The following is a 27782-nucleotide window of genomic DNA, read 5'->3' as shown; positions in this document are numbered from 1 at the left end:
GGCGTGGAGAAGTGTGAGGACTGCCTGGGTTCCCAACGCCTTTCACCTCCTGATCCCCGGTGGTGGGGCAGTGTGGTCCAGTGGTGTGCCCCCCCCCCAGGTGTTACCAACACTGTGACCTTGAGCCAATGGCTGAATTCCTCGGGCTCCCAGTGGCCCCCCACCCCCGCCTCCCAGCACACCTGCGAGCAGGTGTTACCGGCGCCTCCGTGGTGCAGACGGGGACAGTTTCACGTGACTGTAACTGGCACACGTGGGACCAGCACGCCCCCTCCGTCTCTGGCTTCCTTCTCTCTGACACCACAGATGGCGCCGAGAAAAAAAGCGAGGGGAGAGCGGGCGCGGGGAGAAGGGAGTTAGGATGCAGGGAGGCAGGAGCACCGTGATCAATTACTTGGGCTATAAATTTCTGTTTTGCAAAGTGAGCACACAGCCTCCTCGGGAGGCAGAGCCGTGGGTGCGCGCAGGACCCGCGCCGATGGTGGGAGCCGCGGGAGGGGCGAGGTGGGAGCCGGCGGGGGGAGGGGGAGGGCAGGCCGTGCAGGACTCCCTGGGGTGCGGTCTGGCTCCCCCCCCCTTCCACCCAGCAACTCACCGCCCCCCAGCCCCAGTGGGAAAACCAGGCCTGGCCGAAAGCACCCCGCCCCCCCCCCCCCCCCCGCCCTCCTGGCCGGACCGCTGCCCCTGCCTTCGTGGTGGTCCTGGGGCGCTGGTGGAGAGTAGGCTCTTGAACCTCAACTTTCCCATCTGTGGAATGGGGGTGGCGACCGTGTCTACTCCCGAGGGCTGGCAAGGGGAGATCTGAGAAAGCCAGGGGGTGACGACCGTGTCTACTCCCGAGGGCTGGCAAGGGGAGATCTGGGAAAGCCAGGATCCCAGCGGCCGGGACAGGCGGAGCTGTGGTGATCTGGAAAACCACCCAGGGCGGCAGAGTGGTGCGGGCAGTGTGGTCTGCTACCTGACTGACCGCCAGGTACTGTGGGCCAGGCTCCGCCTCCCCGGAGCGGCGCGGAAGCCCACCCGGCCAGAGGAGCACCCGCGGGGGCGGCCCACGCCTCTGGGAGCTACCGGGGCCTGGGAAGGTGAGACTGTGGGGACAGGAAACACGCTGACCCCTGACCCCCGGCGTCTCCACCACGGCCAACGGCCAAACTCAACGGGGCCGGGGGCTGCAGAGTGTTAGAAGGCGGCCTGGGCTGGGGGCTCAGGGGCAAGGGGCGGGCCGGCCTATCCATCCGGGTCCTGGAAAAGCCGCCCTGGGGTCCAGGCAGGCCCGAGGGGGCCCCGCAGGGTAGGCGGCAGCCTCAGGAGCCCCAGGCCGAACGCAGGGGAGGGCTCGCTGCTTGAAGGGAGAGCAGAGATGGAGTCCGTTAACAGATCCGCCTTCGGCTGGGCTTGGCCATCGCGGGCGGCGCAGTCACAGTCGCCCGCAGGTGCCCGGGCTCCGCGGCCCCCGGCTCCAGGGCCGCCCCGGCCACGATGGCGAGGGAGGAAAGCAGATGGAGGACGGCCTGCCAGGCGGTCGAGGACCAGGCGGAAAGGGGCAGGGCCACATCCCGCCTGCTCACTGTCATTGGCGGGATGCAGCAGGTGGCCACGCCTCCCCGCAGGGGACGCTGGGAAATGTAGTCCAGCCCCCGACCCTGGGCGAGGGATGCACCAGGGTTTGGTGAGCGCCTGGTGAGGTGGGCCACCCGCGCTGGCCTTCGTGGTGGGTGGGCTGCGGCCAAGACGGGCCCGGGGAGACCCGCCACCAGCCGTGTGTGAAGAAGCCGGCGGTCCGTTCTAGAAGCCGGAGGCTGCTCCCCTTGGGTGGGGCCGGGTCTACAGCATCTGCATTTCGTCAGATTTTTTTCTATTACTCTCATTTCTTGTGGCTGTATTTTTAGTTATTTTATTTTTTAAAGATGTATTTATTTATTTGAAAGGCACAGTTGCAGAAAGAGAGAGAGGCCACGAACAAAGTCTCCACAGGCCCGTGGCCGAGGACCCCACACCCCTGCACACACACACCCGTGTGGAGGACCCCACACCCCTGCACACATAGCTGTGCGGAGGACCCGCGCCCCTGCACACACACAGCCGGGCGGAGGACCCCGTACCCCTGCACACACACACCAGTGTGGAGGACCCCGCACCCCTGCACACACACACAGCCGTGCGGAGGACCCGCACCCCTGCACACACACAGCCAGGCGGAGGACCTGCACCCCTGCACACATACCCGTGTGGAGGACCCCGCACCCCTGCACACACACAGCTGTGCGGAGGAACCCGCACCCCTGTACACACACACACCAGTGTGGAGGACCCGCACCCCTGCACACACACAGCTGGGTGGAGGACCCGCACCCCTGCACACACACAGCTGGGTGGAGGAACCCTCATCCCTGCACACACACACCTGTGTGGAGGACCCCGCACCCCTGCACACACAGCTGTGTGGAGGAACCTGCACCCCTGCACACACACACACCAGTGTGGAGGACCTGCACCCTTGCACACAAACACCAGTGTGGAGGACCCACACCCCTGCACACACACAGCCGTGCAGAGGACCCGCACCCCTGCACACACACAGCCGGGCAGAGGACCTGCACCCCTGCACACATAGCCGGGTGGAGGACCTGCACCTCTGCACACACACACACCAGTGTGGAGGACCCTCACCCCTGTACACACACAGCCGTGCGGAGGAACCCTCACCCCTGCACACACACAGCCGGGCAGAGGACCTGCACCCCTGCACACACAGCTGGGCGGAGGACCTGCACCTCTGCACACACACACCAGTGTGGAGGACCCTCACCCCTGTACACACACAGCCGTGCGGAGGAACCCTCACCCCTGCACACACACAGCCGGGCAGAGGACCCGCACCCCTGCACACACAGCCGGGCAGAGGACCCCGCCCCCTGCACACACAGCTGTGCGGAGGACCCGCACCCCTGCACACACACCCATGTGGAGGACCCTGCACCCCTGCACACACAGCCGGATGGAGGACCCACACCCCTACACACACAGCCGGGTGGAGGACCCGCACCCCTGCACACACAGCCGGGCGGAAGACCCACACCCCTGCACACACAGCCGTGCAGAGGAACCCACACCCCTGCACACAGCAGGGCGGAGGACCCGCACCACTGCACACACACAGCTGGGTGGAGGACCCCGCACCCCTGCACACACAGCCGGGTGGAGGACCCGCACCCCTGCACACATAGCTGTGCGGAGGACCCGCGCCCCTGCACACACAGCCGGGTGACTCCGGGTCCCTTCTCCGCTGCCCTCCTGCTCCCGGGAGTGTGGACGTGGTCCCAACCACAAGCCGTGAGGCTGGGGACGGGGAGCAGCGGCGGGCGGGGGCCGGCTCTGGCCCTCCCGCTGGGGGCACCGCCCCTCTGGGTTCCGGTAGAGCAGCTGAGCGTGTGCCATGACCCGCGTCGTTGCGGTGGACAAACCCGACCCCATTTGCCTTAAGTGACAGAGGCTGGTGTCCCCCGCACGCCCGGCCCGGCCCACCCAGCCGGGCTCCACACCAGGACGGAAGCCAGGCCGGGGCGAGCACCTCTCCCTCCAGCGTGGACAGCCCAGAGCTGGGCGGTGCCTGCAGGGCAGGTGCGGGAACCGGCAGGGCACTTAGCTGGCGTCCCTGGTTCACCCCCAGGTGGCCGCAACAGCCAGGTCTGGCCAGAGCCTCTTCCGGTCTCCCACGCGGTGCAGGGCCCAAGCGCTTGGCCATCCTCCACTGCCTTCCCAGGCCACAGCAGAGAGCCGGGTCAGAAGTGGAGCAGCCGGGACTTGAACTTGCACTCTGATGAGGGACAGGCCAGTTCCGGAAGCAGCAGCAGCGGTGGCCTCAGTCTCTCCATCTGGGGAGGGGGAACGTTGCACAGGATCGCTAGCGCACAAAACCGCCGGCGGTGACCGCGCGCCGGGCTCAGCCTCCTCCTGTCCCTGAGTCAAACGCTTCGCCTGGTGAACGCTGGTTACCTGATTACCATATATGCAAATACAAGCGCCCCCACCGGGTTACCCGCCCACTCCACTCCCGCGCCCCGCCCCGGGACCACCTGCTCATAGCAGGGTCTGAGTTCAACCCCGCGCCCGTGTCCTCTGGCTACTGCGACAAGGTCACACGTGGTGGCTTAGAGTTTCTCCTCCCGTGGCTCCGGGCGTCCGGCGTGGGCTGTGTCCCTCCCGGCGCCCCCATGCAGAAGTCCAGGGGCCGCCTGCGAGCCTCGGCGCCCGAGTCTGCTCCCGCGAACCACCCCAGCCTGGCGCCTCCCTCCTGGGACGACGTGGGCCCAGATAACCCAGACTCATTTCCCGTCCTGCCGGGCGACAGGGACCAGGCCGGGCGCGCGGAGCCTGGCCTGTGAACCGGTCCGCCAGCCCGGGGAGGGCTGGGGCAGCGGCGGCGGCGGGCGGCTCCCAGAGCAGGTGCGACCGCGCGCATCGTGCACCCGGCTCACCTGCCGCCGCGTGCGCGCCTGGGTCCTCCGGGCGATGTGCAGGTGCGTGAACGTCACGTGACGGATTCCCGCGCGTCCTCGTCCGCCCTGTGCTGCTGTACCTGTGCCGAGCCTGGGTCACTAAACCAAGGACAGAAAAGGGGTGCCACGTGGTTCTGGGGGGGGGGGCAAGTTCCAGAGCAGGGCCCTGGCGGGGGCTTCTGCCTGCGTCAGCCCTGGTGGAAGGCGGGGGGGTGGGGGGCAGACCTCGCCCCGTGCCTGGGAACGCGCTCACCCCTTCCTGCCCGGCTCCGCCTCCCCGCGGTGATCCCCTGGGTTCAGGCTTCTGCTCGTGACCTTTCCGGGGTGCACTCCCGCCATCACAGTGAGCCTTACGAGCTGTGGGGACCACATGCCACCAGGTACCCCACACACCTGTCAAGAGTGGGATCCTGGGGCCGGCACAGTGGTGTAGCGGGTAAAGCCACCGCCTGCAGTGCCGGCATCCCATATGGCGCCGGTTCCAGTCCCAGCTGCTCCACTTCCAATCCAGCTCCTTGCTAATGTGCCTGAGAAAGCAACAGAAGATGGCCCAAGTGCTTGGGCCCCTGCACCCGCGTGGGAGACCCGGAAGAAGCTCCTGGCTCCTGGCTGCGGATCTGTGCAGCTCCAGCTGTTGTAGCCATCTGGGGAGTGAACCAGCGAATGGAAGACCTCTCTCTCTCTCTCTGCCTTTCCTCTCTCTGTGTAACTGTGATTTTCAAATAAATAAATCTTAAAAAAAGAGAGAAGCTTGCGAAAAATGCATGTTATGAAACACTGTGCTATACCTTAAATTAAAAATTTTAAAAACCTAGGCACACATTTTTTTCCCAGAAATTTCGCACCAGGGTGAGGGCTGCGGCGGTGATTAAGTCTGCACTTGTCCCCCGCGTCGCTTCTCAGGGACGGTCTGCGTCCTGGTTTCTCTGCTTCCAAACCAGCCCCCCGCTGAGGAGCCTGGGAGGGCAGTGGGGGACGGCTCACGAGCCTGGGCTCCTGCCGGCCGGCCACCAGCAAAAGGGGTCGCCAGGTGCTGTGGGTGGGCCGACAGGTCACTAAGGAGAGGCTCCGAGGGCCGAGCCAGTGCGAGCCGGCACTTCCTGGAGGGCAGGGCTGGGCGGCCGCGGGGGCGTCCCCAGGGCTCAGCATCACCCGTCCCTGGGGCCTGCACAGGTGACCCCCACCGCATGGTCACCATCCCAGAAGACGGACAGCACCAAACCTCGCTGAGGAGGTGGGGCCGCCGGCACGCTCGCGAGTCACTGCAGGGAACGCAGATGCCCGGATGCTCCGGGAAAAGTCGTCCTCGGGGGCCGACAGTGAAGCCAACAGCTGCCTTGGACCCAGGACTGCCACCGCGGCTACTTCTCCAGGGTGGAGCGTTTGTCCACAGAAAGACCTGCGTGGGACAGTTCCCACCCCCCGCCCCGGACACCACCCAGCGTCCCCCAGCAGAGGGCTGGCCGAGCAAACTGGGGGTCCCCTGCACCACGGATCCCACTCATCCACATGACACGCCGAGCTGTTGACATGGCAACTGTGCAGGGAGGGGGGGTGCAGAACCAGGGAAGATTTATTTATTTATTACAGAGAGAGAGAGAGAGAGAGAGAGAGAGAGAGAGAGAGAGAGGTCTTCCATCCACTGGTTCACTCCCCAGATGGCCGCAATGGCCAGGGCTGGGCCGATCCGCAGCCAGGAGCCAGGAGCTTCTTCCAGGTCTCCACGTGGGGGCAGGGGCCCAAGCACTGGACCATCCTCTACTGCTTTCCCAGGTGCATTAGCAGGGAGCTGGAGGCAAGGTGGGCAGCCGGGACCTGAACCAGTGCCCATATGGGATGCCGGTGCTGCACATGGTGGCTTTATCTGCTCTGCCACAGCTTGGGCCCTGGATATAGTTTTCTAATTTAGGCTTCTAACTAGTAATTTAATGTATTTAATAGATATAGGAAGTGGACCAAGAAAAAATATTTTAAGATTTACTGGCTGGAGATCTTCCGAATGTCCAGAATGGACTTGTGAACCAAGCAGGTCAGCTGACCCCACACAAGACAAACACAAGAAAATAACCCCGGAGCCAGCGCTGTGGCGTAGTGGGTAAAGCCACCGCCTGCAGTGCTGGATCCCATGTGGGCACTGGTTCAGGTCCTGGCTGCTCCACCTTGCATCCAGCTCCCTGCTGTGGCCTGGAAAAGTAGTGGAAGATGGCCCAGGTCCTTGGGCCCCTGCACCCACGTAGGAGACCTGGAAGAGGCTCCTGGCTTCGGATCCATGCAACTCTGGCCATTGTGGCCACCTGGGGAGTGAACCAGCAAATGGAAGACCTTTCTCTCTCTCTCTCTCTCTCTCTCTCTCTGCTTCACCTCTCTCTGTGTGTAACCCTGACTTTCAAATAAAAAAATGAATCCTTAAAAAAAAAAGGAAAAAAGAAATCCCCCTTGGGCACATCACAGCAGAATTGCTGAAAACCAAAGCTAAGGCGAAAACATGGAAGAGGACCAGAGAAAAGTGACACAGGACCTGCAGAGACTGAGTCGTCTGAAAGATCGCTGACTTCCCGTCAGAAATTATGGAAGTGAAGAAAAGTGGAATGTCCAAATGTGGGAAGAAAAAGCTGCTCCCGACTTCTGGATCCAGCCGAGACGGAGCTGATGCACCCTGTGCTGTTCTCATCGAGCACACGAGGAGCCGTGGGTGTCATGGATAAAACAGCACAGGAAGAGAGATGGGCAGAGAGACCGGGGCAGAGCAGCCGGGACTCCTGCATTCTGTTATCTCCCAGGTCACGTGGAGCCCCGGGGACCCTGCAGTCTGGGAAAACCACCACCTGCAGCCCACAAAAGTGTGCTCTCTGCAGCCAAAACACCAGGAACGCAAGTGCCTGGCACGTTGGAGCACCGACAGCTGCACCTTCCGGCCAGCAGCACAGAAAATCTGGTGACCCCTCCACCGTGACTTGGAGACGGCGGGCACAGCCTGCACTCACGCGCTCACCCCACAGATAACAAGGCATGTCCTCCTCTCCACACCGAAACAGTGTCGGTGGAAGCCGGGGAGAGCCAGGGCTGTGCCTCCTCTTGGCCGCTGTGAACCTCACAGCCTGGAGGTCTCAACGGAGACCACAGAGGGGGCAGTGGAGAGGCCCCCGTCCTCCTCTGAGGCAGGGAGGTGTCAGCGGGGATGGGGGGACTTGCACCCCGACCAGCAGGAGTGAGGCAGCCTGGGAGGGGCCAGGGGACGCCACCCCCACCTGGCACTAGTGAGGCTGTGCTCAAAGGTGGACTTGGAGAAGCATCTGACCTAAAATGCCCAGGGCACAAGTGGACAGCCGCCCACCACAGACAGGCTGGGAAACCCCAGCTGGAGAGAGGACGGAGCCAGCAGGTGGCAGGCGACCGCTCCCCCACGCTGGGCTCCGCCGGCCCCAGTGATGTGAGCTGCTGTGGCGGGGTTCAGGTGTGAGAAAGCAGTGTGTGGCTCAGCGGGCTAAGCTGCTGCCTGCAGTGCCTCCCACGTGCCTCCCCGTCAGAGTGCTGGTTCAAGTCCTGGCTGCTCCGCTTCCAATCCAGCTCCCTTCTGTGGCCTGGGAAAGTAATGGAAGATGGCCCAAGTGCTTGGGTTCCTGCACCCATGTGGGAGACTGTGAAGAAGCTCCTGGCTCCTGGCTTCGGATCAGCGCAGCTCTGGCCAAGCTGTGGCCATCTGAGGAGTGAACCAGCGGATGGAAGCCCTCTCTCTCTCTCTCTCTCTCTCTGCCTCTGCCTCTCTGTAACTCTGCTTTTCAAATAAATAAATAAATAAATCTTAAAAATAATAGACTTCCCTCCCCTTTTGAACTCTATAGGCTATGTATGATGGCTGAAGCAAAAAGCACACAGGATGTGCCGTGGCTCTCGATACGTGTGCGGGAAATAGCTAAGGCAGGTTTGTTGCTACAAGGGAGGTAAAAGGACTTAGACGAAGCGAGGTCTCTGCATTCAGTCAGACTGGTCATTGTCGGCCCTGCTCCACCGCCGTAGGTCACACAGCATGAAACAGAGTGACCGCTGGAGTAGGGGACACGGCCTGCGCCAGTCAGTGACGCCTACACCCTGAGAAATGTGCCGCAGACGCGTCCATCGCGGTGGGGACATCACGGGACGCACTTCTATAACCCGGATGGTGCAGCCCACGCAGGCCTAGGCCGCGTGGGCTGCGGATGGACGCGCATCTTCCTATCCTTACACGATAGGTAAGCACTTAAGCAGTGCTTAAGGGATCCACAGGAAAGCAGCAGGAAAAAGCAAAAAACAAACTAAAACAGAAACCAAAGTGGCAGACGTAAGGCCCAGCGTTTCAGTAACTACATTAAACGTAAGTGGCCTAAATATCCAGTTAAAATACAGAGATTGGGAGGTGATTTCTTAAATATCCCAAATATAACTAAAAAAAAACTCACTTCAAAGATAACATTATAGATAGGATGCAGAAACAGACAAGAAATACTGTTCAAAGTTAATCAAGAAAAGCAAAAATGTGTCCATATTACATAAAGCAGGCATCAGAGCAAAGACTGTGGCCACAGAGACAGGACACAGCGACAGAAGGGTCACGACCCTGAGGAGTGGGCGTCCAGCCTATGGGAAAGCCCTGCACCACCCACGTGCCACACCAGAATGCTTGTGCTGGGTTCCCAGCGCGGACTCCATTTCTAACCCCCGATAGTGAAAACCCTGGGGGCAGTGGTCAAGGCTCCTGTAATTGGGCTCCTGCCTCCCACAGGGAGACCGGGCCGAGTTCCTGGCTCCTGGCCTGGGTTCTGGGTCAGCCCCAGCTGCAGAGGGTGAATCATCAAGTGGGCGCTCGCTCTCTCCCCCTCTCTCTCTCGCACTCTCGCTCTGGCTCTCACTGTCACTCTCTCGCTCTCTCCCCCTCTCTCCTCTGTGTCTCTCTCCCCTCCCTCCAGTCTCCCTCTCAAGTACATATATACAAACTTTAAGAATTATTTTTGAAGCACTAAGCAGATAAAGCAAATCTAGCACACGTGCAGGGAACAACAGAGCTTCAAACATAACAGAGCAAAACCTGGCAGAACAGTCAGAGACAACACCGTGCCCTCAACAACAGCTCCAGCCACAGTCGGAGACAACACCGTGCCCTCAACAGCTCCAGCCACAATTGGAGATGACACTGTGCTCTCAACAACAGCTCCAGCCACAGTCGGAGACAACACCGTGCCCTCAACAACAGCTCCAGCCACAGTCGGAGAGGGAGACGACACCGTGCCCTCAACAGCTCCAGCCACAGTCGGAGACAACACCGTGCCCTCAACAACGGCTCCAGCCACAGTCAGAGACAACACCGTGCCCTCAACAATGGCTCCAGCCACAGTCGGAGACGACACCATGCCCTCAACAGCTCCAGCCACAGTCGGAGAGGGAGACGACACCGTGCCCTCAACAGCTCCAGCCACAGTCGGAGACAACACCGTGCTCTCAACAACGGCTCCAGCCACAGTCGGAGAGGGAGACGACACCGTGCCCTCACAATGGAGGGAAGGACGAGACGGACAGCCAGCGGGGCTGTAGGAGAGTTCAGGGAGCCAGACCCCAGCAGGCTCTGCCCGGCATTCAGAGACCACTGCACCTGACGGCCCTGTGTGCTCACAGCACGGGGACCAGAATCGGCCCCGTCCTGGCCTGAAGCACGCCCTGAGTTGAAAGACATGGAAGCAGGTAGGGCTGCTCTCTGGCCATCAGGGCCAGGTGAGAGGCTGCAAGCTGCCTCCCAAAGGCTGGAGCTGGGCTGGGGTCCACGCCCCCCGCCAGGTGTGCCTGGTGCTGGCCGTCCCGGCAGAACAAGAAGGTAAGCAGGGCACTCGAGGGTACACGGGTCGGGGGGCAGACACTGGAGCGCCCCGTGTGCAGACGGCGGGATTGTGCACGCAAAGTCCCAGTGGGTCTACGGAGCCTCTCCCAGGACTTGTAGGTGAGCCCAGGGCCACAGGATGCAAGAGCAGGACACAGACAGCAAACTGCACCGAGACGTGTCCACTGAAGATACCACGGGGTCTACACTCGCCCAGAAACAAAGTTGTTGGGGCAGCAATGCCAGCATCCATACTGGAGTCCGGCTGAAGCCCCTGGCAGCTCCCTGCTGTGGCCTGGGAAAGCAGTGGAAGACGGCCCACGTGCTTGGGCCCCTGCACCTGCGTGGGAGAGGCACGTGGAGTTCTTGGCTCCCGGCTTCAGCCTGGCCCAGATCTGGCTATTGTGGCTACTTGGGGAGGAACCAGCCGACAGAGGATCTCTCTCTCTCTCTCTCTCTCTCTCTCTCTCTCTCCCTCTTCCTCTCTCCCTCTCTCCCTCAATCCCTCTCTCCCTCTCCCTTTCTCTCTCTCCCTCCCTCCCTCTCTCTCTCTCCCCCTCTCTCTGTCTCTCCCTCTCCCCCTCTCTCTCTCCCTCTCCCTCTTCCTCTCTCCCTCTTCCTCTCTCCCTCTCTCCCTCTCTCCCTCTTTCTCTCTCTCTCCCTCCCTCTTTCTCTCCCTCTCTCTTTCTCTCTCCCTCCCTCCCTCTCTCTCTCTCTCTCTCTCTCTCTCGCCCTCCCAGCCTTTCTCCCTTTCTCTCTGTCACTCTGCCTTTCAAATAAATAAATAAATCTTAAAAAAAAAAGTCAACCCAAGCCCCACACCTTGGACAAAATCAACTCTGCATGGATTGGAGATTTAAATAGGAAATGCCAAATTATACAACTTTTGTTAAAAATAAGAGGAAATCTTATTTTTAATAAAAGCAAGATTTTTATTTTTACTAAAAGTCTCTAAGATGAGGCAAAGAATTCTCAGAGTTAACACAAGGTGTGGCGCTTGGTGCGGCGGCTAAGCCACTACTCTGACGGCGGAGAGCCCGGTTCGAGTCCCAGCCACTCCACTTCTGAGCCCACTTCCTGCTCACGCGCACCCTGGGGGGCGGCAGTGACGGCTCAAGTGCTTGGGTCCCTGCCACCCACACAGGAGCCCTGGACCGGGATCCGGGCTCCTGGCTTCGGCCTGGCCCAGCCGTGGTGGTCTCGGGCATTTAGGGAGTGAACCAGTGGATGGAAGATCTCGCTCCGTCCATCTCGATCTTTTTCTCTCTGTGCGTGTTTCTCTGCCCTTCAAATAAAATAAACTTGAAATTCATAAATATTTTTCTAAAGATTCAGATTAACGTAATAACAGAATCCAGAACAGAAAAAATCAATATGTAGGATTTCAGAGTTTAGGATTTTTTTCTGTGCCTGATGAGGAATGAAAACCCAAACTCCTGCCTAGGAGACAGCACAGGTGCGCTTGGCATCCACAGAGTCTGTTTTGTTTTTTAGATTTTATTTATTTATTTGAGAGGTAGAGTTACAGAGAGAGAGAGAGAGAGAGAGGCCTTCCATCTGCTGGTTCACTCCAGAAATGGCTGTGACACCTGGAGCTGGGCTGACTGAAGCCAGGAGCCAGGAGCCTCTTCCGGGTCTCCCACGTGGGGGCAGGGGCCCGAGGACCTGGGCCATCGTCTCCTGCTTTCCCAGGCGCATCAGCAGGGAGCTGGATGGGAAGTGGAGCAGCCGGGACTTGAACCGGCATCCACATGGAGTGCTGGAACTGCAGGCTGCACGTACCCGATGCAGCCTCGGTGCTGTGTGCACAGTTGCTGGGCGGTGCTGTGTGGGGAGTGATGGCAGGGAAGTCTGCGTGCTCGGAAGAGCTGCGGGTTTTCTCCCGAATGTTTTCCGTCCGTGGCTGGTTGAATGGAAGGAGCAGGATCCCAGCTGCCGAGGCCGGCCGTGTCTGCACACCCCTAACGGCTCACCCAGGAAGAGCCTGTGCCTGGAGGACATGAAGGATTCTGGGGCTGGGGCTGTGGTCAGAGGGCTGAGCGCCACCAGGCCGCTATACTGGAGCTACGGTTCGAGTCCCGGCTGCTCCACTTCCCATCCAGCTCCCTGCTAACATGCCTGGGAAGGCAGTGGAAGACGGCCCAGGTCCTTGGGCCCCTGCACCCACAGGGGAGACCTGGATGGAGCTCCTGGCTCCTGGCTTCAACCTGGCCCAGCCCTAGTGAGCCAGCGATGGAACCTCTCTCTCTCTCTCTCTCTCTCTCTCTGACTTGCAAGTCAATAAATCTTTTTTTTTTTTAATTCTCAAACTGCAACAGTTGTGAAAATAAGGAATCCAATCCAAAAACAGGCAAAGCTCACACAGGGACGTTACAGAGGCGGCTCTGCGGATGGCCCGGCCCGGGGTGCGGCCAGAGCCCGGGCAGCCGTCCCCCCGGCTATCAGACAGCTCCAGCAGGCTCCCACCGAAGCACCAGCGCACGCTGGCGAGGAGGCAGAGAAACCGGCCCCCTCGCAACTGTTTGGTGTTTCTCAAAAAACTGGACCTGGACTTACCAGGTGGCCCTGCATCGCCCACCTCGGCTGATCCCGGGGAAATTAAAGCACGCGTCCTGCGGGGAGCGGGTTAAGCCACCACCCGCAGTGCTGGGGGAACAGCTTCCTCCAGGCCCTGAGCTCAGAGCTGGGGGTCCCCAGGGCCCCGCCTCCGGCCCAGGCCTCCCTGGTCCTGTTCGTTGATGACGCCGTCTCACCCAGGGCACCCCTGGCCCAGCACCCCCGCGGCTGGGGCCTCCCCGGCGCCCCGTGGACTGCGCGTGGCACCCAGCTCTGCCGTTCCAGCCAGAATCCTCCTGGCCACACAGACGCTCCAGGACTCGGGATTAGCAGCTCGGCGGCACGTGGCGTGGGGGTGGGGAGCCGTGCGCAGGATTTATTTGTGTATGGGGGAATGAGAGATGCGGTTTAATCAAGGAACTTAATCCAGAGTTCAAAGCTTGCGTGTAGTCATCTCTCGCCATCCGAAAGCGGGCGTGTGGGGGAGGGGACGCGGCGGCCGGAATCGGGGTGTCCCCGAGACAGCGCCCCCTCTTCCCACCCCAGCACCCCAGATCTCCATCCGTCCCGAATTCCCGGCTTCCCGGGGCCTGGCGCTTGCTGTGGACAGAGCAGAGTTGAACCGAGCGCTGAGCGGGACTTTCGCAGTCCGCTGCCCGCGTCAGAGACTGAGGGGCGCTGGGGGGCAGGCCCGGCCTGGGCACGGGGGCGGCTGCACAGGGGCCACGGGCTCGGCCTGGAGAAGAGCTCGTTCCAGCCTTCAGCCCCGGGGCTGGGGCGCCTGAGCGGAGCCAGGGCCCGCGGGTGCTCGGAGCCGGGTGGCCGAGGGTGGCCGAGGGTGTCCGAGGGTGGCCCTGCGGCAGGAGCCACCTCCCAGGGGAGCTGGAGGTGAGTCTGAGGTGCGGGGGAGGGGTGGGGGCGTCAACTTGGGAAGCACAGGGGGGCGAGGACGGGCGCTCGTCCCCAGGCACGGAGTGAACCTAAAATACAGGAAGCCCCCAGCGCGCAGCCCCCCCTCCTCCCTCTCTCTCTCTCTCTCTCTCTCTCTCTCTCTCTCTGCAGCCCCAGCAGCCTGGAAGCCAGGTGGAGCCTGGCTGGGCTGGGCTGGCCTTGACCGTGGTGCCCAGGCCGGGACGGTCCTCATCAGAGGCCCTCGGAGGACCCAGAAGCCTGCGAGGACGCCACTCGCCACTCGCTGCACGGGGCTCCAGCCGCCCCCCCGACCCCCGCGGCGAGTGACCACGCCCTTCCCCAAGCATCCCAGCGGCCGTGCTGGGGCCCCGGCTGTCCGAGCACGTGGCGCCCTCAGCAGACGCCCTGAGACCCCGGCTGGGGAGAGAAGGCGCCCGCCCACGGTCTCAGGGGCAGCGCCCTGGGACCGCCCAGCCACCTGCCTGCCCGTCTGGAATTTGCCTGCAGGTCCGGGAGTCGGCTCAGTCCGAGGCTCCGGGCCGGGAACTCTGCCTCCCAACAGGTGTGCCTGGAAACGATGTTGCTGAATACATGAGCTGCCCAGCAAGGCTGCTGCAAACCTCCAGGGCGCACAGCAGGCACCGATCTGCACACAGCAGGCACCGATCTGCACACAGCAGGCACCGATCTGCACACAGTAGGCACCAATCTGCACACAGCAGGCACCCGATCTGCACACAGTAGGCACTGATCTGCACACAGTAGGCACCAATCTGCACACAGCAGGCACCAACCTGCACACAGCAGGCACCGATCTACACACAGCAGGCACCGATCTGCACACAGCAGGCACCCAATCTGCACACAGTAGGCACTGATCTGCACACAGTAGGCACCGATCTGCACACAGTAGGCACCCGTTCTGCACACAGCAGGCACCGATCTGCACACAGCAGGTACCGATCTGCACACAGCAGGCACCGATCTGCACACAGCAGGCACCCGATCTGCACACAGTAGGCACCAATCTGCACACAGTAGGCACCCAATCTGCACACAGTAGGCACCGATCTGCACACAGTAGGCACCGATCTGCACACAGCAGGTACCGATCTGCACACAGCAGGCACCGATCTGCACACAGCAGGCACCGATCAGCACACAGCAGGCGTCCCCTCACCAAGCCCCTAGAGAAAGACCTGGCCGTGCTCTCCCGCTGTGGGACCTGCTGCCGCGTGAGGCCTCTCCGACCCTTGGCTTCGTGCCTGAGACCCCCCTGCCCAGCTCTGCCCTGGAAGGGTGCGTCTGAACACAGCGAGGCCTGGCACAGTCCACGCTGTTGTTCAAGAACGAAAAACTCAAAAGGGCCTCCTGGGGCAGGCGCCTGGCCAAGCCACTAGGATGCCCATAAAGGGCCGGCGCTGTGGCAAAGCTGGTTAAGCCACCGTCAGCAGCCATATGGGCGCCGGTTTGAATCCCGGCTGCTCCACTTCCGATCCAGCTCCCTGCTGATGCGCCTGGGAAAGCAGCGGAGAACGGACCAAGTGCTGGGGCCCCTGCACCCACATGGGAGACCTGGGAGAAGCTCCGGATTTGGCCTGGCCCAGCTCTGCCGCTGCAGCCATCTGGGGAGTGAACCAGCAGGTGGAAGACCTCTCTCCCCCACCCTCCTCCCTCCCTGTTACTCAAACTTTCAAACAAATCAATAATCAATCTCTTTTTAAAAAAAGATGCTCATTAAGAGGCTCACATCCGTGTCGAAGTTCCTGGTTCAGGTCCGGGCTCAGCCTCCTGCTGACGCAGCCCCAGGACGCACTGGTGACGGCTCACGGACTCGGGTCCCAGCCACCGCCGGGGAGACCTGGGTGGAGTTACTGGCTCCCAGCTCTGCACTGGCCTGTGGGTGGGCTCTCTCTCTCTGCCTCTCCCCTTCTCTCACTCCCTCTTAAATAAAATATAATTTAGACAAAGTTTTGAAGAGGCAGGCCCTTGGCGCCATGGTGAAGACGCCCACGCCCCACACTGAGCGCCCAGGTTCAAGTCCGAGCCCCACGCCCAGTTCTGCCGCCGGGAAGGCAGCTGTGAGGGCTCAGGTGGTTGGGCTCTGGCCCCCCAGGTGGGACACCTGCCTTGAGTCGCCCACTCCTGGCTTTGACCAGGCCCGGTCCTGGCTTCTGCAGACATCTGGGGAGTGAACCAGCAGATGGGAGATAGCTCGCTCTCGCTCTCTCTGCCTTTCAAATAAATTTTTAAAATTTTAAAGATGTTTATTTTTGGAGCTGGCCCTATGGCACAGAGGGTTAAAGCCCCGGCCTGCAGTGCCAGCTCCCATGTGGGCACCGGTTCGAGTCCCGCCTGCTCCACTTCTGATCCAGCTCCCTGTTAAAGCGCCTGGGAAAGCAACAGAGGATGGCCCGGGTGCTTGGGCCCCTGCTCCCGCGTGGGAGACCCGGATGGAGCTCCTGGCTCCTGGCTTCAGTCCAGAGCAGCCGCAGCCGTTGTGGCCGTTTGGGGAATGAACCAGCACACAGAAGACTCTGTCTCTCTCTGTCTCTCTCTCTCTCTCTCTGCCTTTCAAATAGATAAATAAATCTTTAAAAGAAGAAATAAAGAGACGAAAAAGAAAGCTACAAGCAGACAGCAGCCGTGGCACGGCGGGGTTAGACAGGGCGCGTGCTCGGACGGGAGGAACAGAGGTGGCAAACAAACCCGGGACGCTGCCCCTCCGAGCCCAGGGTCCCCGTGGAGCCGTGGCCGTGGTCGGAGAGCGCTTTGTTGAATGAAGGAACGAGTGGGATCGATGTGAGGTTAATAAAACTGTCCAGAAAGCACTGCCCAGCCTCAGAGGGAATAAGAGGAGAAAGGCAGGGCCTGCCCCCCCACCCCACTCCCCCCCACCCCCGGTCGCGGCAGGAGCTGGCGCTCTGGAGCTCACCACAATTAGTGCCTGCCCCTCCCCTCCTGCAGGGCTGCCAGGCCCCCCGCTGAGCGTGGCAGGAGCCATCAGCTGGAGCTTCCGACACCCCAGCCCCATTTCACAGCCCACCCGGCCCCCAGAAGGTGCACACTCCCGGCTCGCCCAGGGGGCCGAGGCAGGAGACTCAGCGGCTGTGCCCCTGCTGCCCCCTCTCCTGTGTGTCCTCGGGCGAGCAGCTTCCCCCCTCTGAGCCGGGGCTCTGCTGGACTCTCCCCCCCGCCCCAGGTGTGGGGCTCCTGGCTCAGACCTGGGTATCAGGAGAGAACCTGAGGCACCGCCCAGCAGGCAGCCCAATCGGTGTCCAGGGAGGCCCTGGGTCTCGGGGGTCTTTGAGCTCAGACCCAGAGAAAAAGCCAGAACCCCCCACCGTCCCCGCCCCCAGCACAGGTGCGGTGAGACGGGGCACCCAGCTCCCGTGCCCTGAAAACGCCCTTAGCCCAACGGGGCAGCTCGGAAGCGTGCAGTGGTCTCATGAGAGCCTATAACCAGGGATCACACACACGTGGGGGCTGAGACCACCCCCAGCTCGGGGCGCACAGTGGGAGGCAGGGGAGGTTGGCACCTGAGGCCCCTCCTCGCCCGCAGCCTGGATGTTGGCGCCTCCTGGGACCTCCCTAAGTGGTGATGGGCTTGCAGCCGGCGCTGTGGCGCAGCGGGTAAAGCCGCCACCTGCAGCACCCGCATCCCATATGGGCGCCGGTTCCTGTCCCGGCTGCTCCACTTCCCAAACAGCTCCCTGCTCTGGCCTGGGAAAGCAGTAGAAGGTGGCCCACGTGCTTGGGCCCCTGCACCCGCGTGGGAGACCTGGAGGACGCGCCTGGCTCCTGGCTTTGGCCTGGCCCAGCCCTGGCCATTGCAGCCATCTGGGGAGGGAACCAGCAGATGGAAGTCTCTCTCTCTCTCTCTCTCTCTCTCTCTCTCTCTCTCTCTCTGTTTGTAACTCTGCTTTTCAGATAAATAAAAATAAATCTTAAAAAGAAAAGAGGGGAGATGATGGGGTTGCGGGCGCTGGCTGAGACCAGGCAGGGCCCCTCCCGCCGCGCCCACCCCAGCAGGCCAGCGGGGCCTCTGGCCGCCTGGGCCACCCCCATCCCTGGACAGGAGAAGCTAACACCCCCAGGACACCCCAGCTCCAGCCGGGTTCCCACACTGCCTGCCCCTCCTGCCTCCCCTCTCCTCCCTCCCCATACCCCCCCCCCCGCTGTACTTTACCCTCTGCCCCCGCCCCTGCCCACTGCTGGCCAAGGCCCCTTCAGGGTCAGACCCAGGATGAGGCCGGAGCCACATCAGTGAGGGTGGGGCTCCTGCCTCCCACACAGACACCCAGGTCCTGGGCTCCTTCCTGGCCCCGCCCTGATGCTCTGCCCAAGTACAGCCAGGACCCCCGCACCAGGAGCCTCCAGGGAGGTCCCCCCTCCCCCCAGCAGTGTGGGCGCCAGGAATTTGTTAGCCCGGCCAGGCCCTGTGCGCCCTCAGGTTTAACCAGAGCCCGCAGGGGCTGCACCTGGAGCCCTGCAGGCCCCTCCCTCTCCCTGCAGCCTTGAACGCGGGTGGCCCTGGTTCGGCTTCCCCGCGATGCCCGAGCAGGGCCCTTGCCAGCACTCCTTTCCCCTCCAAGTGAGGGCAGGTGGCGGCCAGCGGGGCACTGGGGGGCTGGGCCTCACTGCAGCCTGGCGGGAGGAGTGTTCGGAGCCTGCCGGGGGGGCTGGGAGACCCCGGGCGGCCAGCGGGGCACTGGGGGGCAGTAATTGTCCCTTCTCACTCCCCCACGGCGTCTTCGTCTGCCAGCAAGTTGAGGGTCCCAAATGTCCCTGGGGGTGGCCCCCAGAGCCCTGACCCCAGCTGAGCCAGGCTCCCAGGTTGGGGGGCCCTTCCTCCCTGACCACAGAGCACGCAGAAGCCTCAGAACAGAGAGAGGTAGAGCGAGAGCGAAAGAGAGAGAGAGAGAGAGAGAGAGGGAGGTCTGTCATTCTCTGGTTCACTCCCCAAATGGCTGCAACAGCCGGAGCTGGGCCAATCCAAAACCAGGAGGGAGCTTCCTCTGGGTCTGGCACGTGGGTGCAGGGGCCCAAGGACTTGGCCATCACGCGCTGTGCCCCCAGGCGCGTTGGCAGGGAGCTGGGCGGGAAGTGGCGTGGCTCTGAGGGCGGAGGCCGGTGTCTCCGGCAGAGCCTGCACCTGCCGCGCCGCAAAGCCGGTGGGAGGCTAAGAATCTGCCAAGGACGCAGCTCCACAGCCGTGCCCCCTGCTTCGTCCACTAGGGACCCCTGAAAGGGAGGGGCTCGAGCCAGCGCCGCTGTGACCCAGGCACCTGCGGCTCTACCAGCCCCGCCTTCCACCTCCCTTCTAATTCCATCAGCAACCTCCCACAGGGAGGGTGGGCGTGTGCCCTGGGCCAGCCGGACAGAGGGATGGAGGGCGACAGCCTGGGCCCGCAGGTGGGTGACCCGCGCACCCCACCCCACGCCACCCAGTGCCTCGGCCTCCCCGGGGCAGGACAGCTGGGGGGCGGGGAGCAGCCAGGAGGAGAGGAGAAACCCAAGGCACCATGGGACAGGCAGGCCGCATGGGTGGGGAGTGGGGGGAGGGGCTACAGCCTGCCCCTCCCCCAGGAGGCAGAGAGCTTTGGGGAGGAGGCCACGGACAGGCCCTCCTCATCCGCTGGAGCAAAGGTGGCACAAGACACATCCAAGGTGATGACTGGATCACACAGGCCCCCGCGCACCTGTGCCGGCCTCAGGTGGGCCTGCGCGGCCGCTCACCGCAACCCCCTCTTGCCTTCGATGACGTCCACTAACACGACCGCGTCTGGAAGGGAACGTCTCGGCGCCGTTAGGCTGCCGCGAAGATCACGCACCACAGAGGGAAGCAAAACCGCAGCTCAGCTAAAATCAGCCACGTTATCACACTCTGCCACCGCGGTGGCCTGCCCCCAGCTGCTCCCCCAAAACTACTCACGCGTTTACCCGAGAGGCCGAGACAGGGCGCCAGCCCCCCAAATGCCCGCAGCGGCCGGGCGGGCGGAGCCAAACCTGGGAGCCGGGAACCCCATCCAGGTGCGCGTTAGCAGGGGCCCCAGCCAGGAGCGGCTGCTGGGGCCACGCCCAGGCCCTCTGAGGCAGGGTGGGGTGGATGGGGGGGGCCCTAACCGACAGCTTTCTCCCCCGTAGCCAAGGGCTGGGCCCCCAGCACCCAGCAGGAAGGGAGACACCTGCGTGGGGTGTGGTCTGTGTGACCCTAGGGTCACCATCTCCCAGGTCACAGTGGCTGCCCACACGGAAGGGGACCCCGCAGGCTGGTGAGCCCGGGGCTGGGGCTCCCAGGAGGGAGGGGCCAAACTCTGAGTGCTGACCGGCACTGGCCCTGCCCTCGGGTCTGCCGCGTCGCTGGTCCCGGGACACCCAAACCCACCGCCCAGGGCCCCGCCCAGGGTCCCCTCTGGCCACTCTGCTTCCTGCAAATGCCACACCCTCTTCCCAAGGCCCCTCCCCGGGGATGTCCTCCAGGCCTGGCCTCCCTCGCTTACCCCCACCCGCCTCTGAAGCCTGCCTGCCGGCCCTCGGTGGCCTCTGCCGGGCCGGGCATTGTCTCACTGACCACCGCACCCATTCCCTGGGCAGCGCTTGGCCACGCCCCAAATCCTTGAGGCCCCGCCTCCACGCCCCACCATCACCGCCCCCCTATGCCGATAATCCCACATGCCTGAAGTGCGATGGTGAGTCCCCCAGAGGGAAGGCTGAGTTAAGGGACAGGGAAGGTGCCAGGCTGGCCCCCACCCGTCCCCTGGGCCGGATGTGGCAAGGGTGGAGGTGACGGCTCAGCGGCACGAGGACCGGCAGCCGCGGTCACACGCCCGTGACACCGTGGCCCAGGTGACCCCCGGCTCTCGGGGGACAGACACGCAGGCTGGTGGCACTTGTCCCAGGTGCAAATCTGTCTCCCAGCCCCAGGGCTCCCTGCCTGCGGGCGTGGGCGGGGCAGTGAGGCCCCACAGCTGGCCCCAGAGCCACCGGGCGGGCGCCAGAGAGGCCGGGGCAGCTGCAGAGACCCAGCCGAGGCCTGGCGGGGGAGGCGGAGGCGCCAGGAACCAGGTTGCACTGAGCGGGCTCCTGGAGGCCGCTGGCAGAGCGAATCCGCGGGGGCGCCCAGCCCTTTGGGACAGTGGCCTGGCCAGCAGCAGGGGGCAGGTCCCGTGCACGCCTGCAGACCCCCTGCCACGTCCTCACGCACCCGAGAGGCACAGGGCCCCAGACCCCACCCCAGGGCAGAGCTGTGGGCTCCCTGGGCAGAGAGCAGGGCAGAACACCCAGGTCAGCCGGGCCATCACCGCCGGCCACGAGAGTGCCCTCTCCCAAAACTCCAGGGCTCCAGGACTGATGAGGAGACAGGACAGGGCGGTGGCGAGAGCAGGGCCTTAGCGCCCCCGGACCGGGGTTCGGACTCCAGCCCCACCCCGTCCCAGCTGGGCAGTTCTTGCCTTCGCTAAGCCTCAGTTTTCCCGTCTGCAAAATGGGCTCAGTATTGGCACCAACCAAGCAGGGTTTCGGGAGTGCACACCCCAGGAGGCTGCAGGTGATGGCTCGGGTGGGCGGCTCCCTGCCCCCACGCGGGAGACCTGCACTGCGATCCTGGCTTCTGGCTCCAGCCCCAGCTCAGGGGGAGACAGAGAGACAGAGAGCGAGCGCGCGCAGGCCAGCACTGGGCCACGCGGGAGCTCAGTCCAGGTCTCCCACGTGGGGGCAGGGATCCAACGACTTCATCACCTCCCGTGGGGGTGGGTGGACAGTGCGGGAAGCCGGAACTGGGGAGGAGCTGAGAACTGAGCCCAGGCGCCAGGGTCCAGCACGTGGGCATCTCCGCCGGTGCCTGCACCACGGGGCGAGCACCCACCCCGGCCTGGGAACCCACCTGTGACCGCCCGCCGAGTCAGACCCCTCCCCTCCCGCACCGCACAGCGTGGCCCCTGCCCCGCCCCCCGCCCCGCCCCAAGCCCCCAGGGCCTCTGCAGTCCGCCCAGCCCCCTCCCCCATCTGCAGTTCCCCGCCCCCGGCCCAGCTGGAATGCACCCCCTTCCACAAGCTCCCTCGACCCCACCAGCCAGAGAGCCGCCTCCCCCCGTCCCGCCCGGCACCCAGGGACCCTGCCGCCCCTGTTGTCCCCCACAGGACCCCTCCAAGACGCAGGCTCCACCCTGGCAGAGGCTGAAGGACTTCCAGGAGCCTCCACGCACCCGCGGGTGGGGCGCTGGCCGCAGAGGCCCCGCCCACAGCAGGGACGCCTCGGGCAGGTGCGGGCGGCTCGGCAGGGCTGCGGTCCGTGCACAGGACCAGGGACCGCCGGGTAACGGCGTTCAGTGCGTCCTCCGTGGGCAGCCACCACCAAACTGAACCAGAACCCCCTGACCCGACCGTCCCCCGCTTCCAGGACTGCCCCCACCTGCTGGACTGAAGGGGCTCCCCTGAGTGGGGTGGGGGGGCAGTTAGGAGCTTGATCCCTGGGGTCAGTCTGAGCCACCTGGGTTCAGATCCCCAAGGCCGGTCCCTCCCTCGCCAGCTGTGTGGCCTTGGGTAAGTGTCTCCACGTCTCTGTTTTCTCATTTGTGAAGGAGACAGAGCTGCTGTGCCTGGGGCGTAACAGGTCCTCCCACAGGAGCTGCACTGCCCCAGACCCCTCTCCAGGCCTGGCCCCATGGCCCTGACTCTTCAGCTCCCAGCAGGCCCCGGGGCAGTGAGACCTTCAACAGCCCACTCTGTGCAAATCTTGGTTGGATGCAAGAGGGGTGTGGCCGGATGGGCTCCCTGAGCCCCGCCCACAACTGGGGAGATGAAAGTGGGGGGGATTGGGGCCCCTCCCCCCCAGGAGAACGGAGCTCGGAGGCTGCACACCTGGTGGAGGTGGGTGTGGCCAGTGCAGGCCCAGGCAGGGCGGGACCTGCAGGGCCCAGGCTGGGCTCCAGTGCCGGGGCCTCCCATCCCATCTGTCACCGACTCAGGCATCCAGTGTGTGCAGGACACGGGGCCGGGGACACAGCCCCTGCTCACGGGGCACGGGGGGCGGGGCAGGCGGGGGAGCCGTGGTCAGGCCTGGGGGGCCCAGGAGGGACTCGGGTCTTCCTCCCAGGCTGAGACGCCCCCGCCTGGGGGCTGCTGTGTCCCTAAGGGGAGCCAGGGCCTGGCCGGGACCTGGGAAGGGGCCGGGGCAGTGCGCTTCCAGGACAGAGGGGGGAGCGGAGCGCCGGGCTGCGGGACCAGCCCCAGCGTTTGGCCCTGAGAGAGGAAGGCACAGGGCTCCCACTTCCCATGGGAGGAGCAGATTTGGAGGCTGGAGGGCGGGGTGGGGGGCGTGTTGGGTTGGAGGAGCCAGGAGCTGTGGCTTGGGAGGTGATGCAGGGGCCGGGAATCCGGGGAGGGGCCGGCTGTGAGTGGGAGCCTGGGAAGTGAACCCAGCAGTCCCCAGGAAGTGGAGGAGGTCCCCCTCCCCGCCCCGGGAGGGGGGAGGGGAGCAGGGACCAGGGTGGGGGGGTGGGCGGGGCCAGGAGCCCCAGTGAGCCAGCCAGGCTAACAGCGCCAGCTCTGGCAGCCAGGGCACAAGCCCCAGCAGGGTGGGCATCGTGGGGACGGAGGGCACCTGGACCGCCCTTCCCAGGGAACAAGCTGGGAGGGGCTGGGGTAGGTGGGGCTGGAGGGGCGGGCGGGTCACTGGGTGAGTGTTTAGAGTAAGGAGACCTTGCTGCACACTGCCACACCCTGGTGGGGATGGCCTGGGCCGGGGAGTGGGGCCAGGCGGCCGGCCGGGAGTGTCGCCTAGGAGGAAGTGGCCCGAGGTGCACGAGGCCCCGGGCAGGAGCCATCAGCAGATGTGCCCAGGAGTGGGGACCCTCAGCTGAGAGCCGGCGGGGTAGACCAGGCTGGGCTTGAGAGAGGGCCTCGAGCTGACCGGAGACGGCAGAGGTTGGCAGCAGGGGGGTTGGGGTGGGGAGCCCAGACAGGTGGCGGAAGGCTGAGGGCCAGGAGGGCTTTTTCGCCTGGGGGCTGGAGCACAGCGGCTGCTCGGAGCTCCCACCAGGGCCTGGGTTCGCAGGGCCGATGGAGGGGTACAGGGTGGGCAGGGGGTCGGGCACAGGACTGGGCTGGAACTGAGCCAAGGTCACCGGCAGCCCTGACCTTCCGATGGGGGAAGGGGGCCGGGAGGACCACAGGGCAGGCCCAGGTGAGGGAGGGAGGCGGGCAGGGGCTGCCTGGGGTCTGAGCTGCACCCGGGGCTGGGGGCTGCCTCCTCTGCCCGGCGCCCACCGTCCTTCCCCCAGTCCCCGTGAGACCCACCCCCCGCAGCAGTGTCTCTGAGGCTCGCCCACGCACCTGGACTGATTCTCCGCTGTGTGGCTGGGGAGACCTGGCTCTGTGCGTCCCCCGTAGACGCTGGGGCCACCTCCAAGGGAGCCGTGCTGCCGCGGCCACGCTGGGATGCAGCCGGCGTCCCGCGGTTCCCCTGGGTCTACACAGAGAGGTGGAGTGGCTGGGTCACAGGGTCGGCCACTCCGGGTCTGCTCTTGGAGGATGCCACGCCACCCGCCACGGCACCCGCCACGGCACATCCACTCCGGCAGAACACAGTGTTCCCATTTCTCCACGTCTTGCCTACACTTGCTGTTTCCTGGGTTTTTCTCTCCCTTTCCTGGTGGCCATTCATTGTCAAAGTTCTTGGACAAAGGTCTCCCCGTGGCCAAGCGAGGGCATCCCGGGCAGAAGGGTCAGCTACAGAGGAGCCGGGGACGGACAGGGCTGAGACAGGGACAGCAGGTGACGTGCGTGTGGCCGAAGCGCGGGTGTCACCGGCCCCGGGGGGAAGGGAGAAAGGGCCTGGGACGGGACTGACCCCCAGGGAACTACACTGAGGCGTCCTTGCAGGAGTGCGGAGCGGCTGGGCGGGCAGAGGTCGGAGGAGGCACTCGCCAGCTGGGCTGCACTCAGAACGGCCTGCGGTGGAGAGGCCACCCGGCTCCTGTCCCCGCGATGCTCTCGGTCAGCCACCCGGGTCGCCATCACCCCAACGCGCTCGCCAGGAGGCCTGTGGCTGGCCCATTTCATGGAGGCAGAAACAGAGGCTCAGAGAGCATGGGTGGGGGAAGGGGTGGCTCCCAATGCGGGGGTGGGGGGGTTCCAGGTAATGATGCCCCCACCCCCACAAGCGCACCCAGCAGACAAGCTGGTGATGGCCGGACGCTGGCATCTACACCAGGGAGGGCATGCGGGAGGCTGCAGGCCAAGGCGACGGAAGTTTCTGGAAGGTGGCAGGTGCGAATGGTGGCGCTCCCAGCTGTGATTCAACCTCATACAAAATCGCGTCATCACGAACAGTGGGAACGGCAGAGGTGCGAGATGGACGTGGCTCCGCCATCCTGGAGCTGTGTCCTGCTGGGTGTCATGGACAGGAAACCTGCCGCCACCAGCACAGGGGCCACCGGTCTGGGGCCTTGGGGACAGCTTCCCTGATGAGCGGTGTCCACGCTGAGACCCGGAGCACGTGGCAGCTGCCCTGTCCCACAGATGGAGAGCGGTGAGCGGCTGGGAGGTACCTGGAGCCCAGGGTTCCAGGCTGAGCCTCCGAAGGGCAAGGAAAGTCGAGCTGAACACCAAGAGTGTTGGAACAGGCGCCAAATGTTTGCAACATTTCCCGCTCCTAGGGCAGTCTCTCTCTCTCCCTCTCTCTCTCTCTCTCCCCCCCTCTCTATCTCTCCCTCTCTCTCCCTCTCTCCCCCTCTCTCTCCCTCCCTCTCTCCCTCTCCCTCTCTCCCCTTCTCTCCCCCTCTCTTTCCCTCTCTCCCCCTCTCTCTCCCTCCCTCTCTCCCTCTCCCTCTCTCCCCTTCTCTCCCCCTCTCTTTCCCTCTCTCCCCCTCTCTCTCTCTCCCCCTCTCCCTCCTTCTCTCTCCCTCTCTCTCTCTATCCCTCTCTCTCCCTCCCTCCCTCTCTCTCTCTCTCTCTCTCTCTCACACACACACACACACACACACACACACACACACATCTGAGACCCTCCGGGGAGTGCCATCACCTATGCCTCCGTCCCCCAGTGACCTGCGCTTGTCTTGGGGTGGGAGCCTGCGGGGTGGGGGCGGGGGCGTGATGGCCTGGGCAGGAGGGAGAACAGCCCGGTCAGGAGCAGTGCAGCCTGACCAGGGCCACGGGTGACTCCAGCATTCTCACCGCGCTGCCGTCCAAGGCAACTCCCAGAGGCCCGGGGGGGGGGGGGGGGCTGGTCTCCACTCCCCTGGCCGTGGGTACCCAGGCTCCTTCCAGTGAGGGACGTGGCTGCCCCCTCGGGTCTTGGGGTCCCTCACTGGCTCCTTCAGCTCATCCAGAGAAGAGTGTGGAGGCTCAATGGGTTTTTTTCTTTTTGAAGATTTATTTATTTATTTGAAAGGCAGTGTTACAGAGAAGCAGAGGCAGAGACAGAGAGAGAGGTCTTCCATTCACTGGGTCACTCCCCAGATGGCTGCAACAGCCAGAGCTGCGCCGATCGGAAGCCAGGAGCCAGGAGCTTCCTCTGGGTCTCCCACGCGGGTGCCGGGGCCCAAGGACTTGGGCCATCTTCTACTGCTTTCCCAGGCCACAGCAGAGAGCTGGATCAGAAGTAGAGCAGCCGGGACTTGAACCAGCTCCCATATGGGATGCCGGCACTGCAGGTGGCGGCTGTACCCACTACACCACAGCAGCGGCCGGCTCAGTGGATTTAAGGAGGCTGGCCCAGAAGTAGGGGACATCACTTTCCCCCGCGTTCCATTGGTCAGGGCTCAGTCATGTGACATTCTGCCCACCGGGGATCCTGGGAAATGTAGTCCAGCGCGCAGGAACGCAGACCTGCGGAACCCACAGCCTCCGGCCCGCAGCCGCCCTGGGACAGGGCCACCTCGGGGGTGACCGTGCAGCTCTGCAGCACTCTGCCTGCCTACTGACTTGCCTCGTCCACATTCCCTGGAATAAACAGGGAGGAAACGCCTGTCCTTTAATAACCCGCAGGGCGCCCTGGGCGGGGCTCACGCCCTCTGTCTCCGCCCGGCGGGGCCGCTGCCCACGCGCCCTGCACGGCAGACATCTCTCTCAGGGCGCTGGAGGCCGGAAGGTCGCGACCACGGCTCCACTTTCGGGCCCCACCCCACAGTGGAGGGGACGAGGCGGCTCCCTGGGGCCCCCATCCCACCCACGGGGTCTCCCCCCCACCTCTCCCAGGCCCCATCTCCTAGGACCCTCGCCTCGGGGCTTTGCTCCCCACCTGGGAATGGTGGGGGGCACCGCAGCACCCCGGAGCCTCGGTTTCCACATTTGTAACACGGAAATCAAAGCGCACGTCGCAGGGAGCAGCCGGGCGGATGGAGGAGCAGACAGCGCGGCTGGGTCCACGGCGGCGCGCACGGCCGCGCGATCCTTTCCGGCCTCCACACGGCCTCTTGCCAGCGCGTGCCCACCCCCCACGCCCCGGCCTCGCCTGGTTCCCATGCGTAGCCTCCTGCTGACTCTGCACTCCGGTTCAGACAGGGGCAACCAGCGAAGGTCCAGGGACAGTCACTCCCTCTGCCCCTCCTCCCCGGGGTGGCCGCCCAGTTCCAGGCCCCTCCCACTGCGGGCACGCTCCAGCTGCCATCCGTCCCCTCTCTGTCCCAGGTCACCTACTTCCCCTCCCTGCCTAGGGGTTCTGCTCCCCACCCACCCCCGGCATAAACCTGGCTCCTCCCTGCTATCCGCTACCCATCACTACGAATCTCCCCTGCTGTTGGCCATGGCCACGGCCCCGGCCCCGCCCCCTTGTGACAACACACACCTGCTGTGTCCACTTCTCCCAGAACCCACTCCTCCTGCTCACCGGCCCACCGCCACGGTCCCCTTCCTGCTGCACCCCAGGGTCCGCCTCCGAGCCCCGCCCGCCGTCACTCCCTACCCCAGGACCTGGGGCTCAGCACAGTGGGAAGTGGTGTGGTTATGGATGTCATCAGTGCAGA

The 27782-nt window shown here is 64.0% G+C and overlaps 2 long non-coding RNA genes across 4 annotated transcripts in view; both read right to left on the bottom strand.

Annotated features, from left to right (window-relative positions):
• Nucleotides 1-1750, bottom strand: part of LOC138847518 (uncharacterized) — a 23830-nt gene extending 22080 nt beyond the window's left edge. The window contains exons 1-2 of one of the 3 annotated variants that reach the window (XR_011385367.1): nucleotides 689-1750; nucleotides 183-294 (exon numbers count right to left, since the gene is read on the bottom strand). This is a non-coding gene — a long non-coding RNA (uncharacterized lncRNA). Of the gene's footprint in view, nucleotides 1-182; nucleotides 655-688 lie in introns of those variants that run through there. The other 2 variants (XR_011385366.1, XR_011385368.1) reach the window with 2 other exon arrangements.
• A 24421-nt stretch (nucleotides 1751-26171) lies between these two features.
• Nucleotides 26172-27315, bottom strand: LOC138846761 (uncharacterized). Its single transcript, XR_011384300.1, has 2 exons — nucleotides 27059-27315; nucleotides 26172-26408 (listed from the first exon to the last, which is right to left on the bottom strand). It is a non-coding gene; the product is annotated as an uncharacterized lncRNA (long non-coding RNA).
• Between the last annotated feature and the right edge of the window lie 467 nt (nucleotides 27316-27782).

The sequence above is a fragment of the Oryctolagus cuniculus genome, chromosome 1 (assembly GCF_964237555.1).
Source record: "Oryctolagus cuniculus chromosome 1, mOryCun1.1, whole genome shotgun sequence".
NCBI classification, from domain to species: Eukaryota; Metazoa; Chordata; class Mammalia; order Lagomorpha; family Leporidae; genus Oryctolagus; species Oryctolagus cuniculus.
The sequence above is the reverse complement of the archived record's forward strand: the minus strand, read 5'-3'. Positions and strand labels throughout refer to the sequence as shown.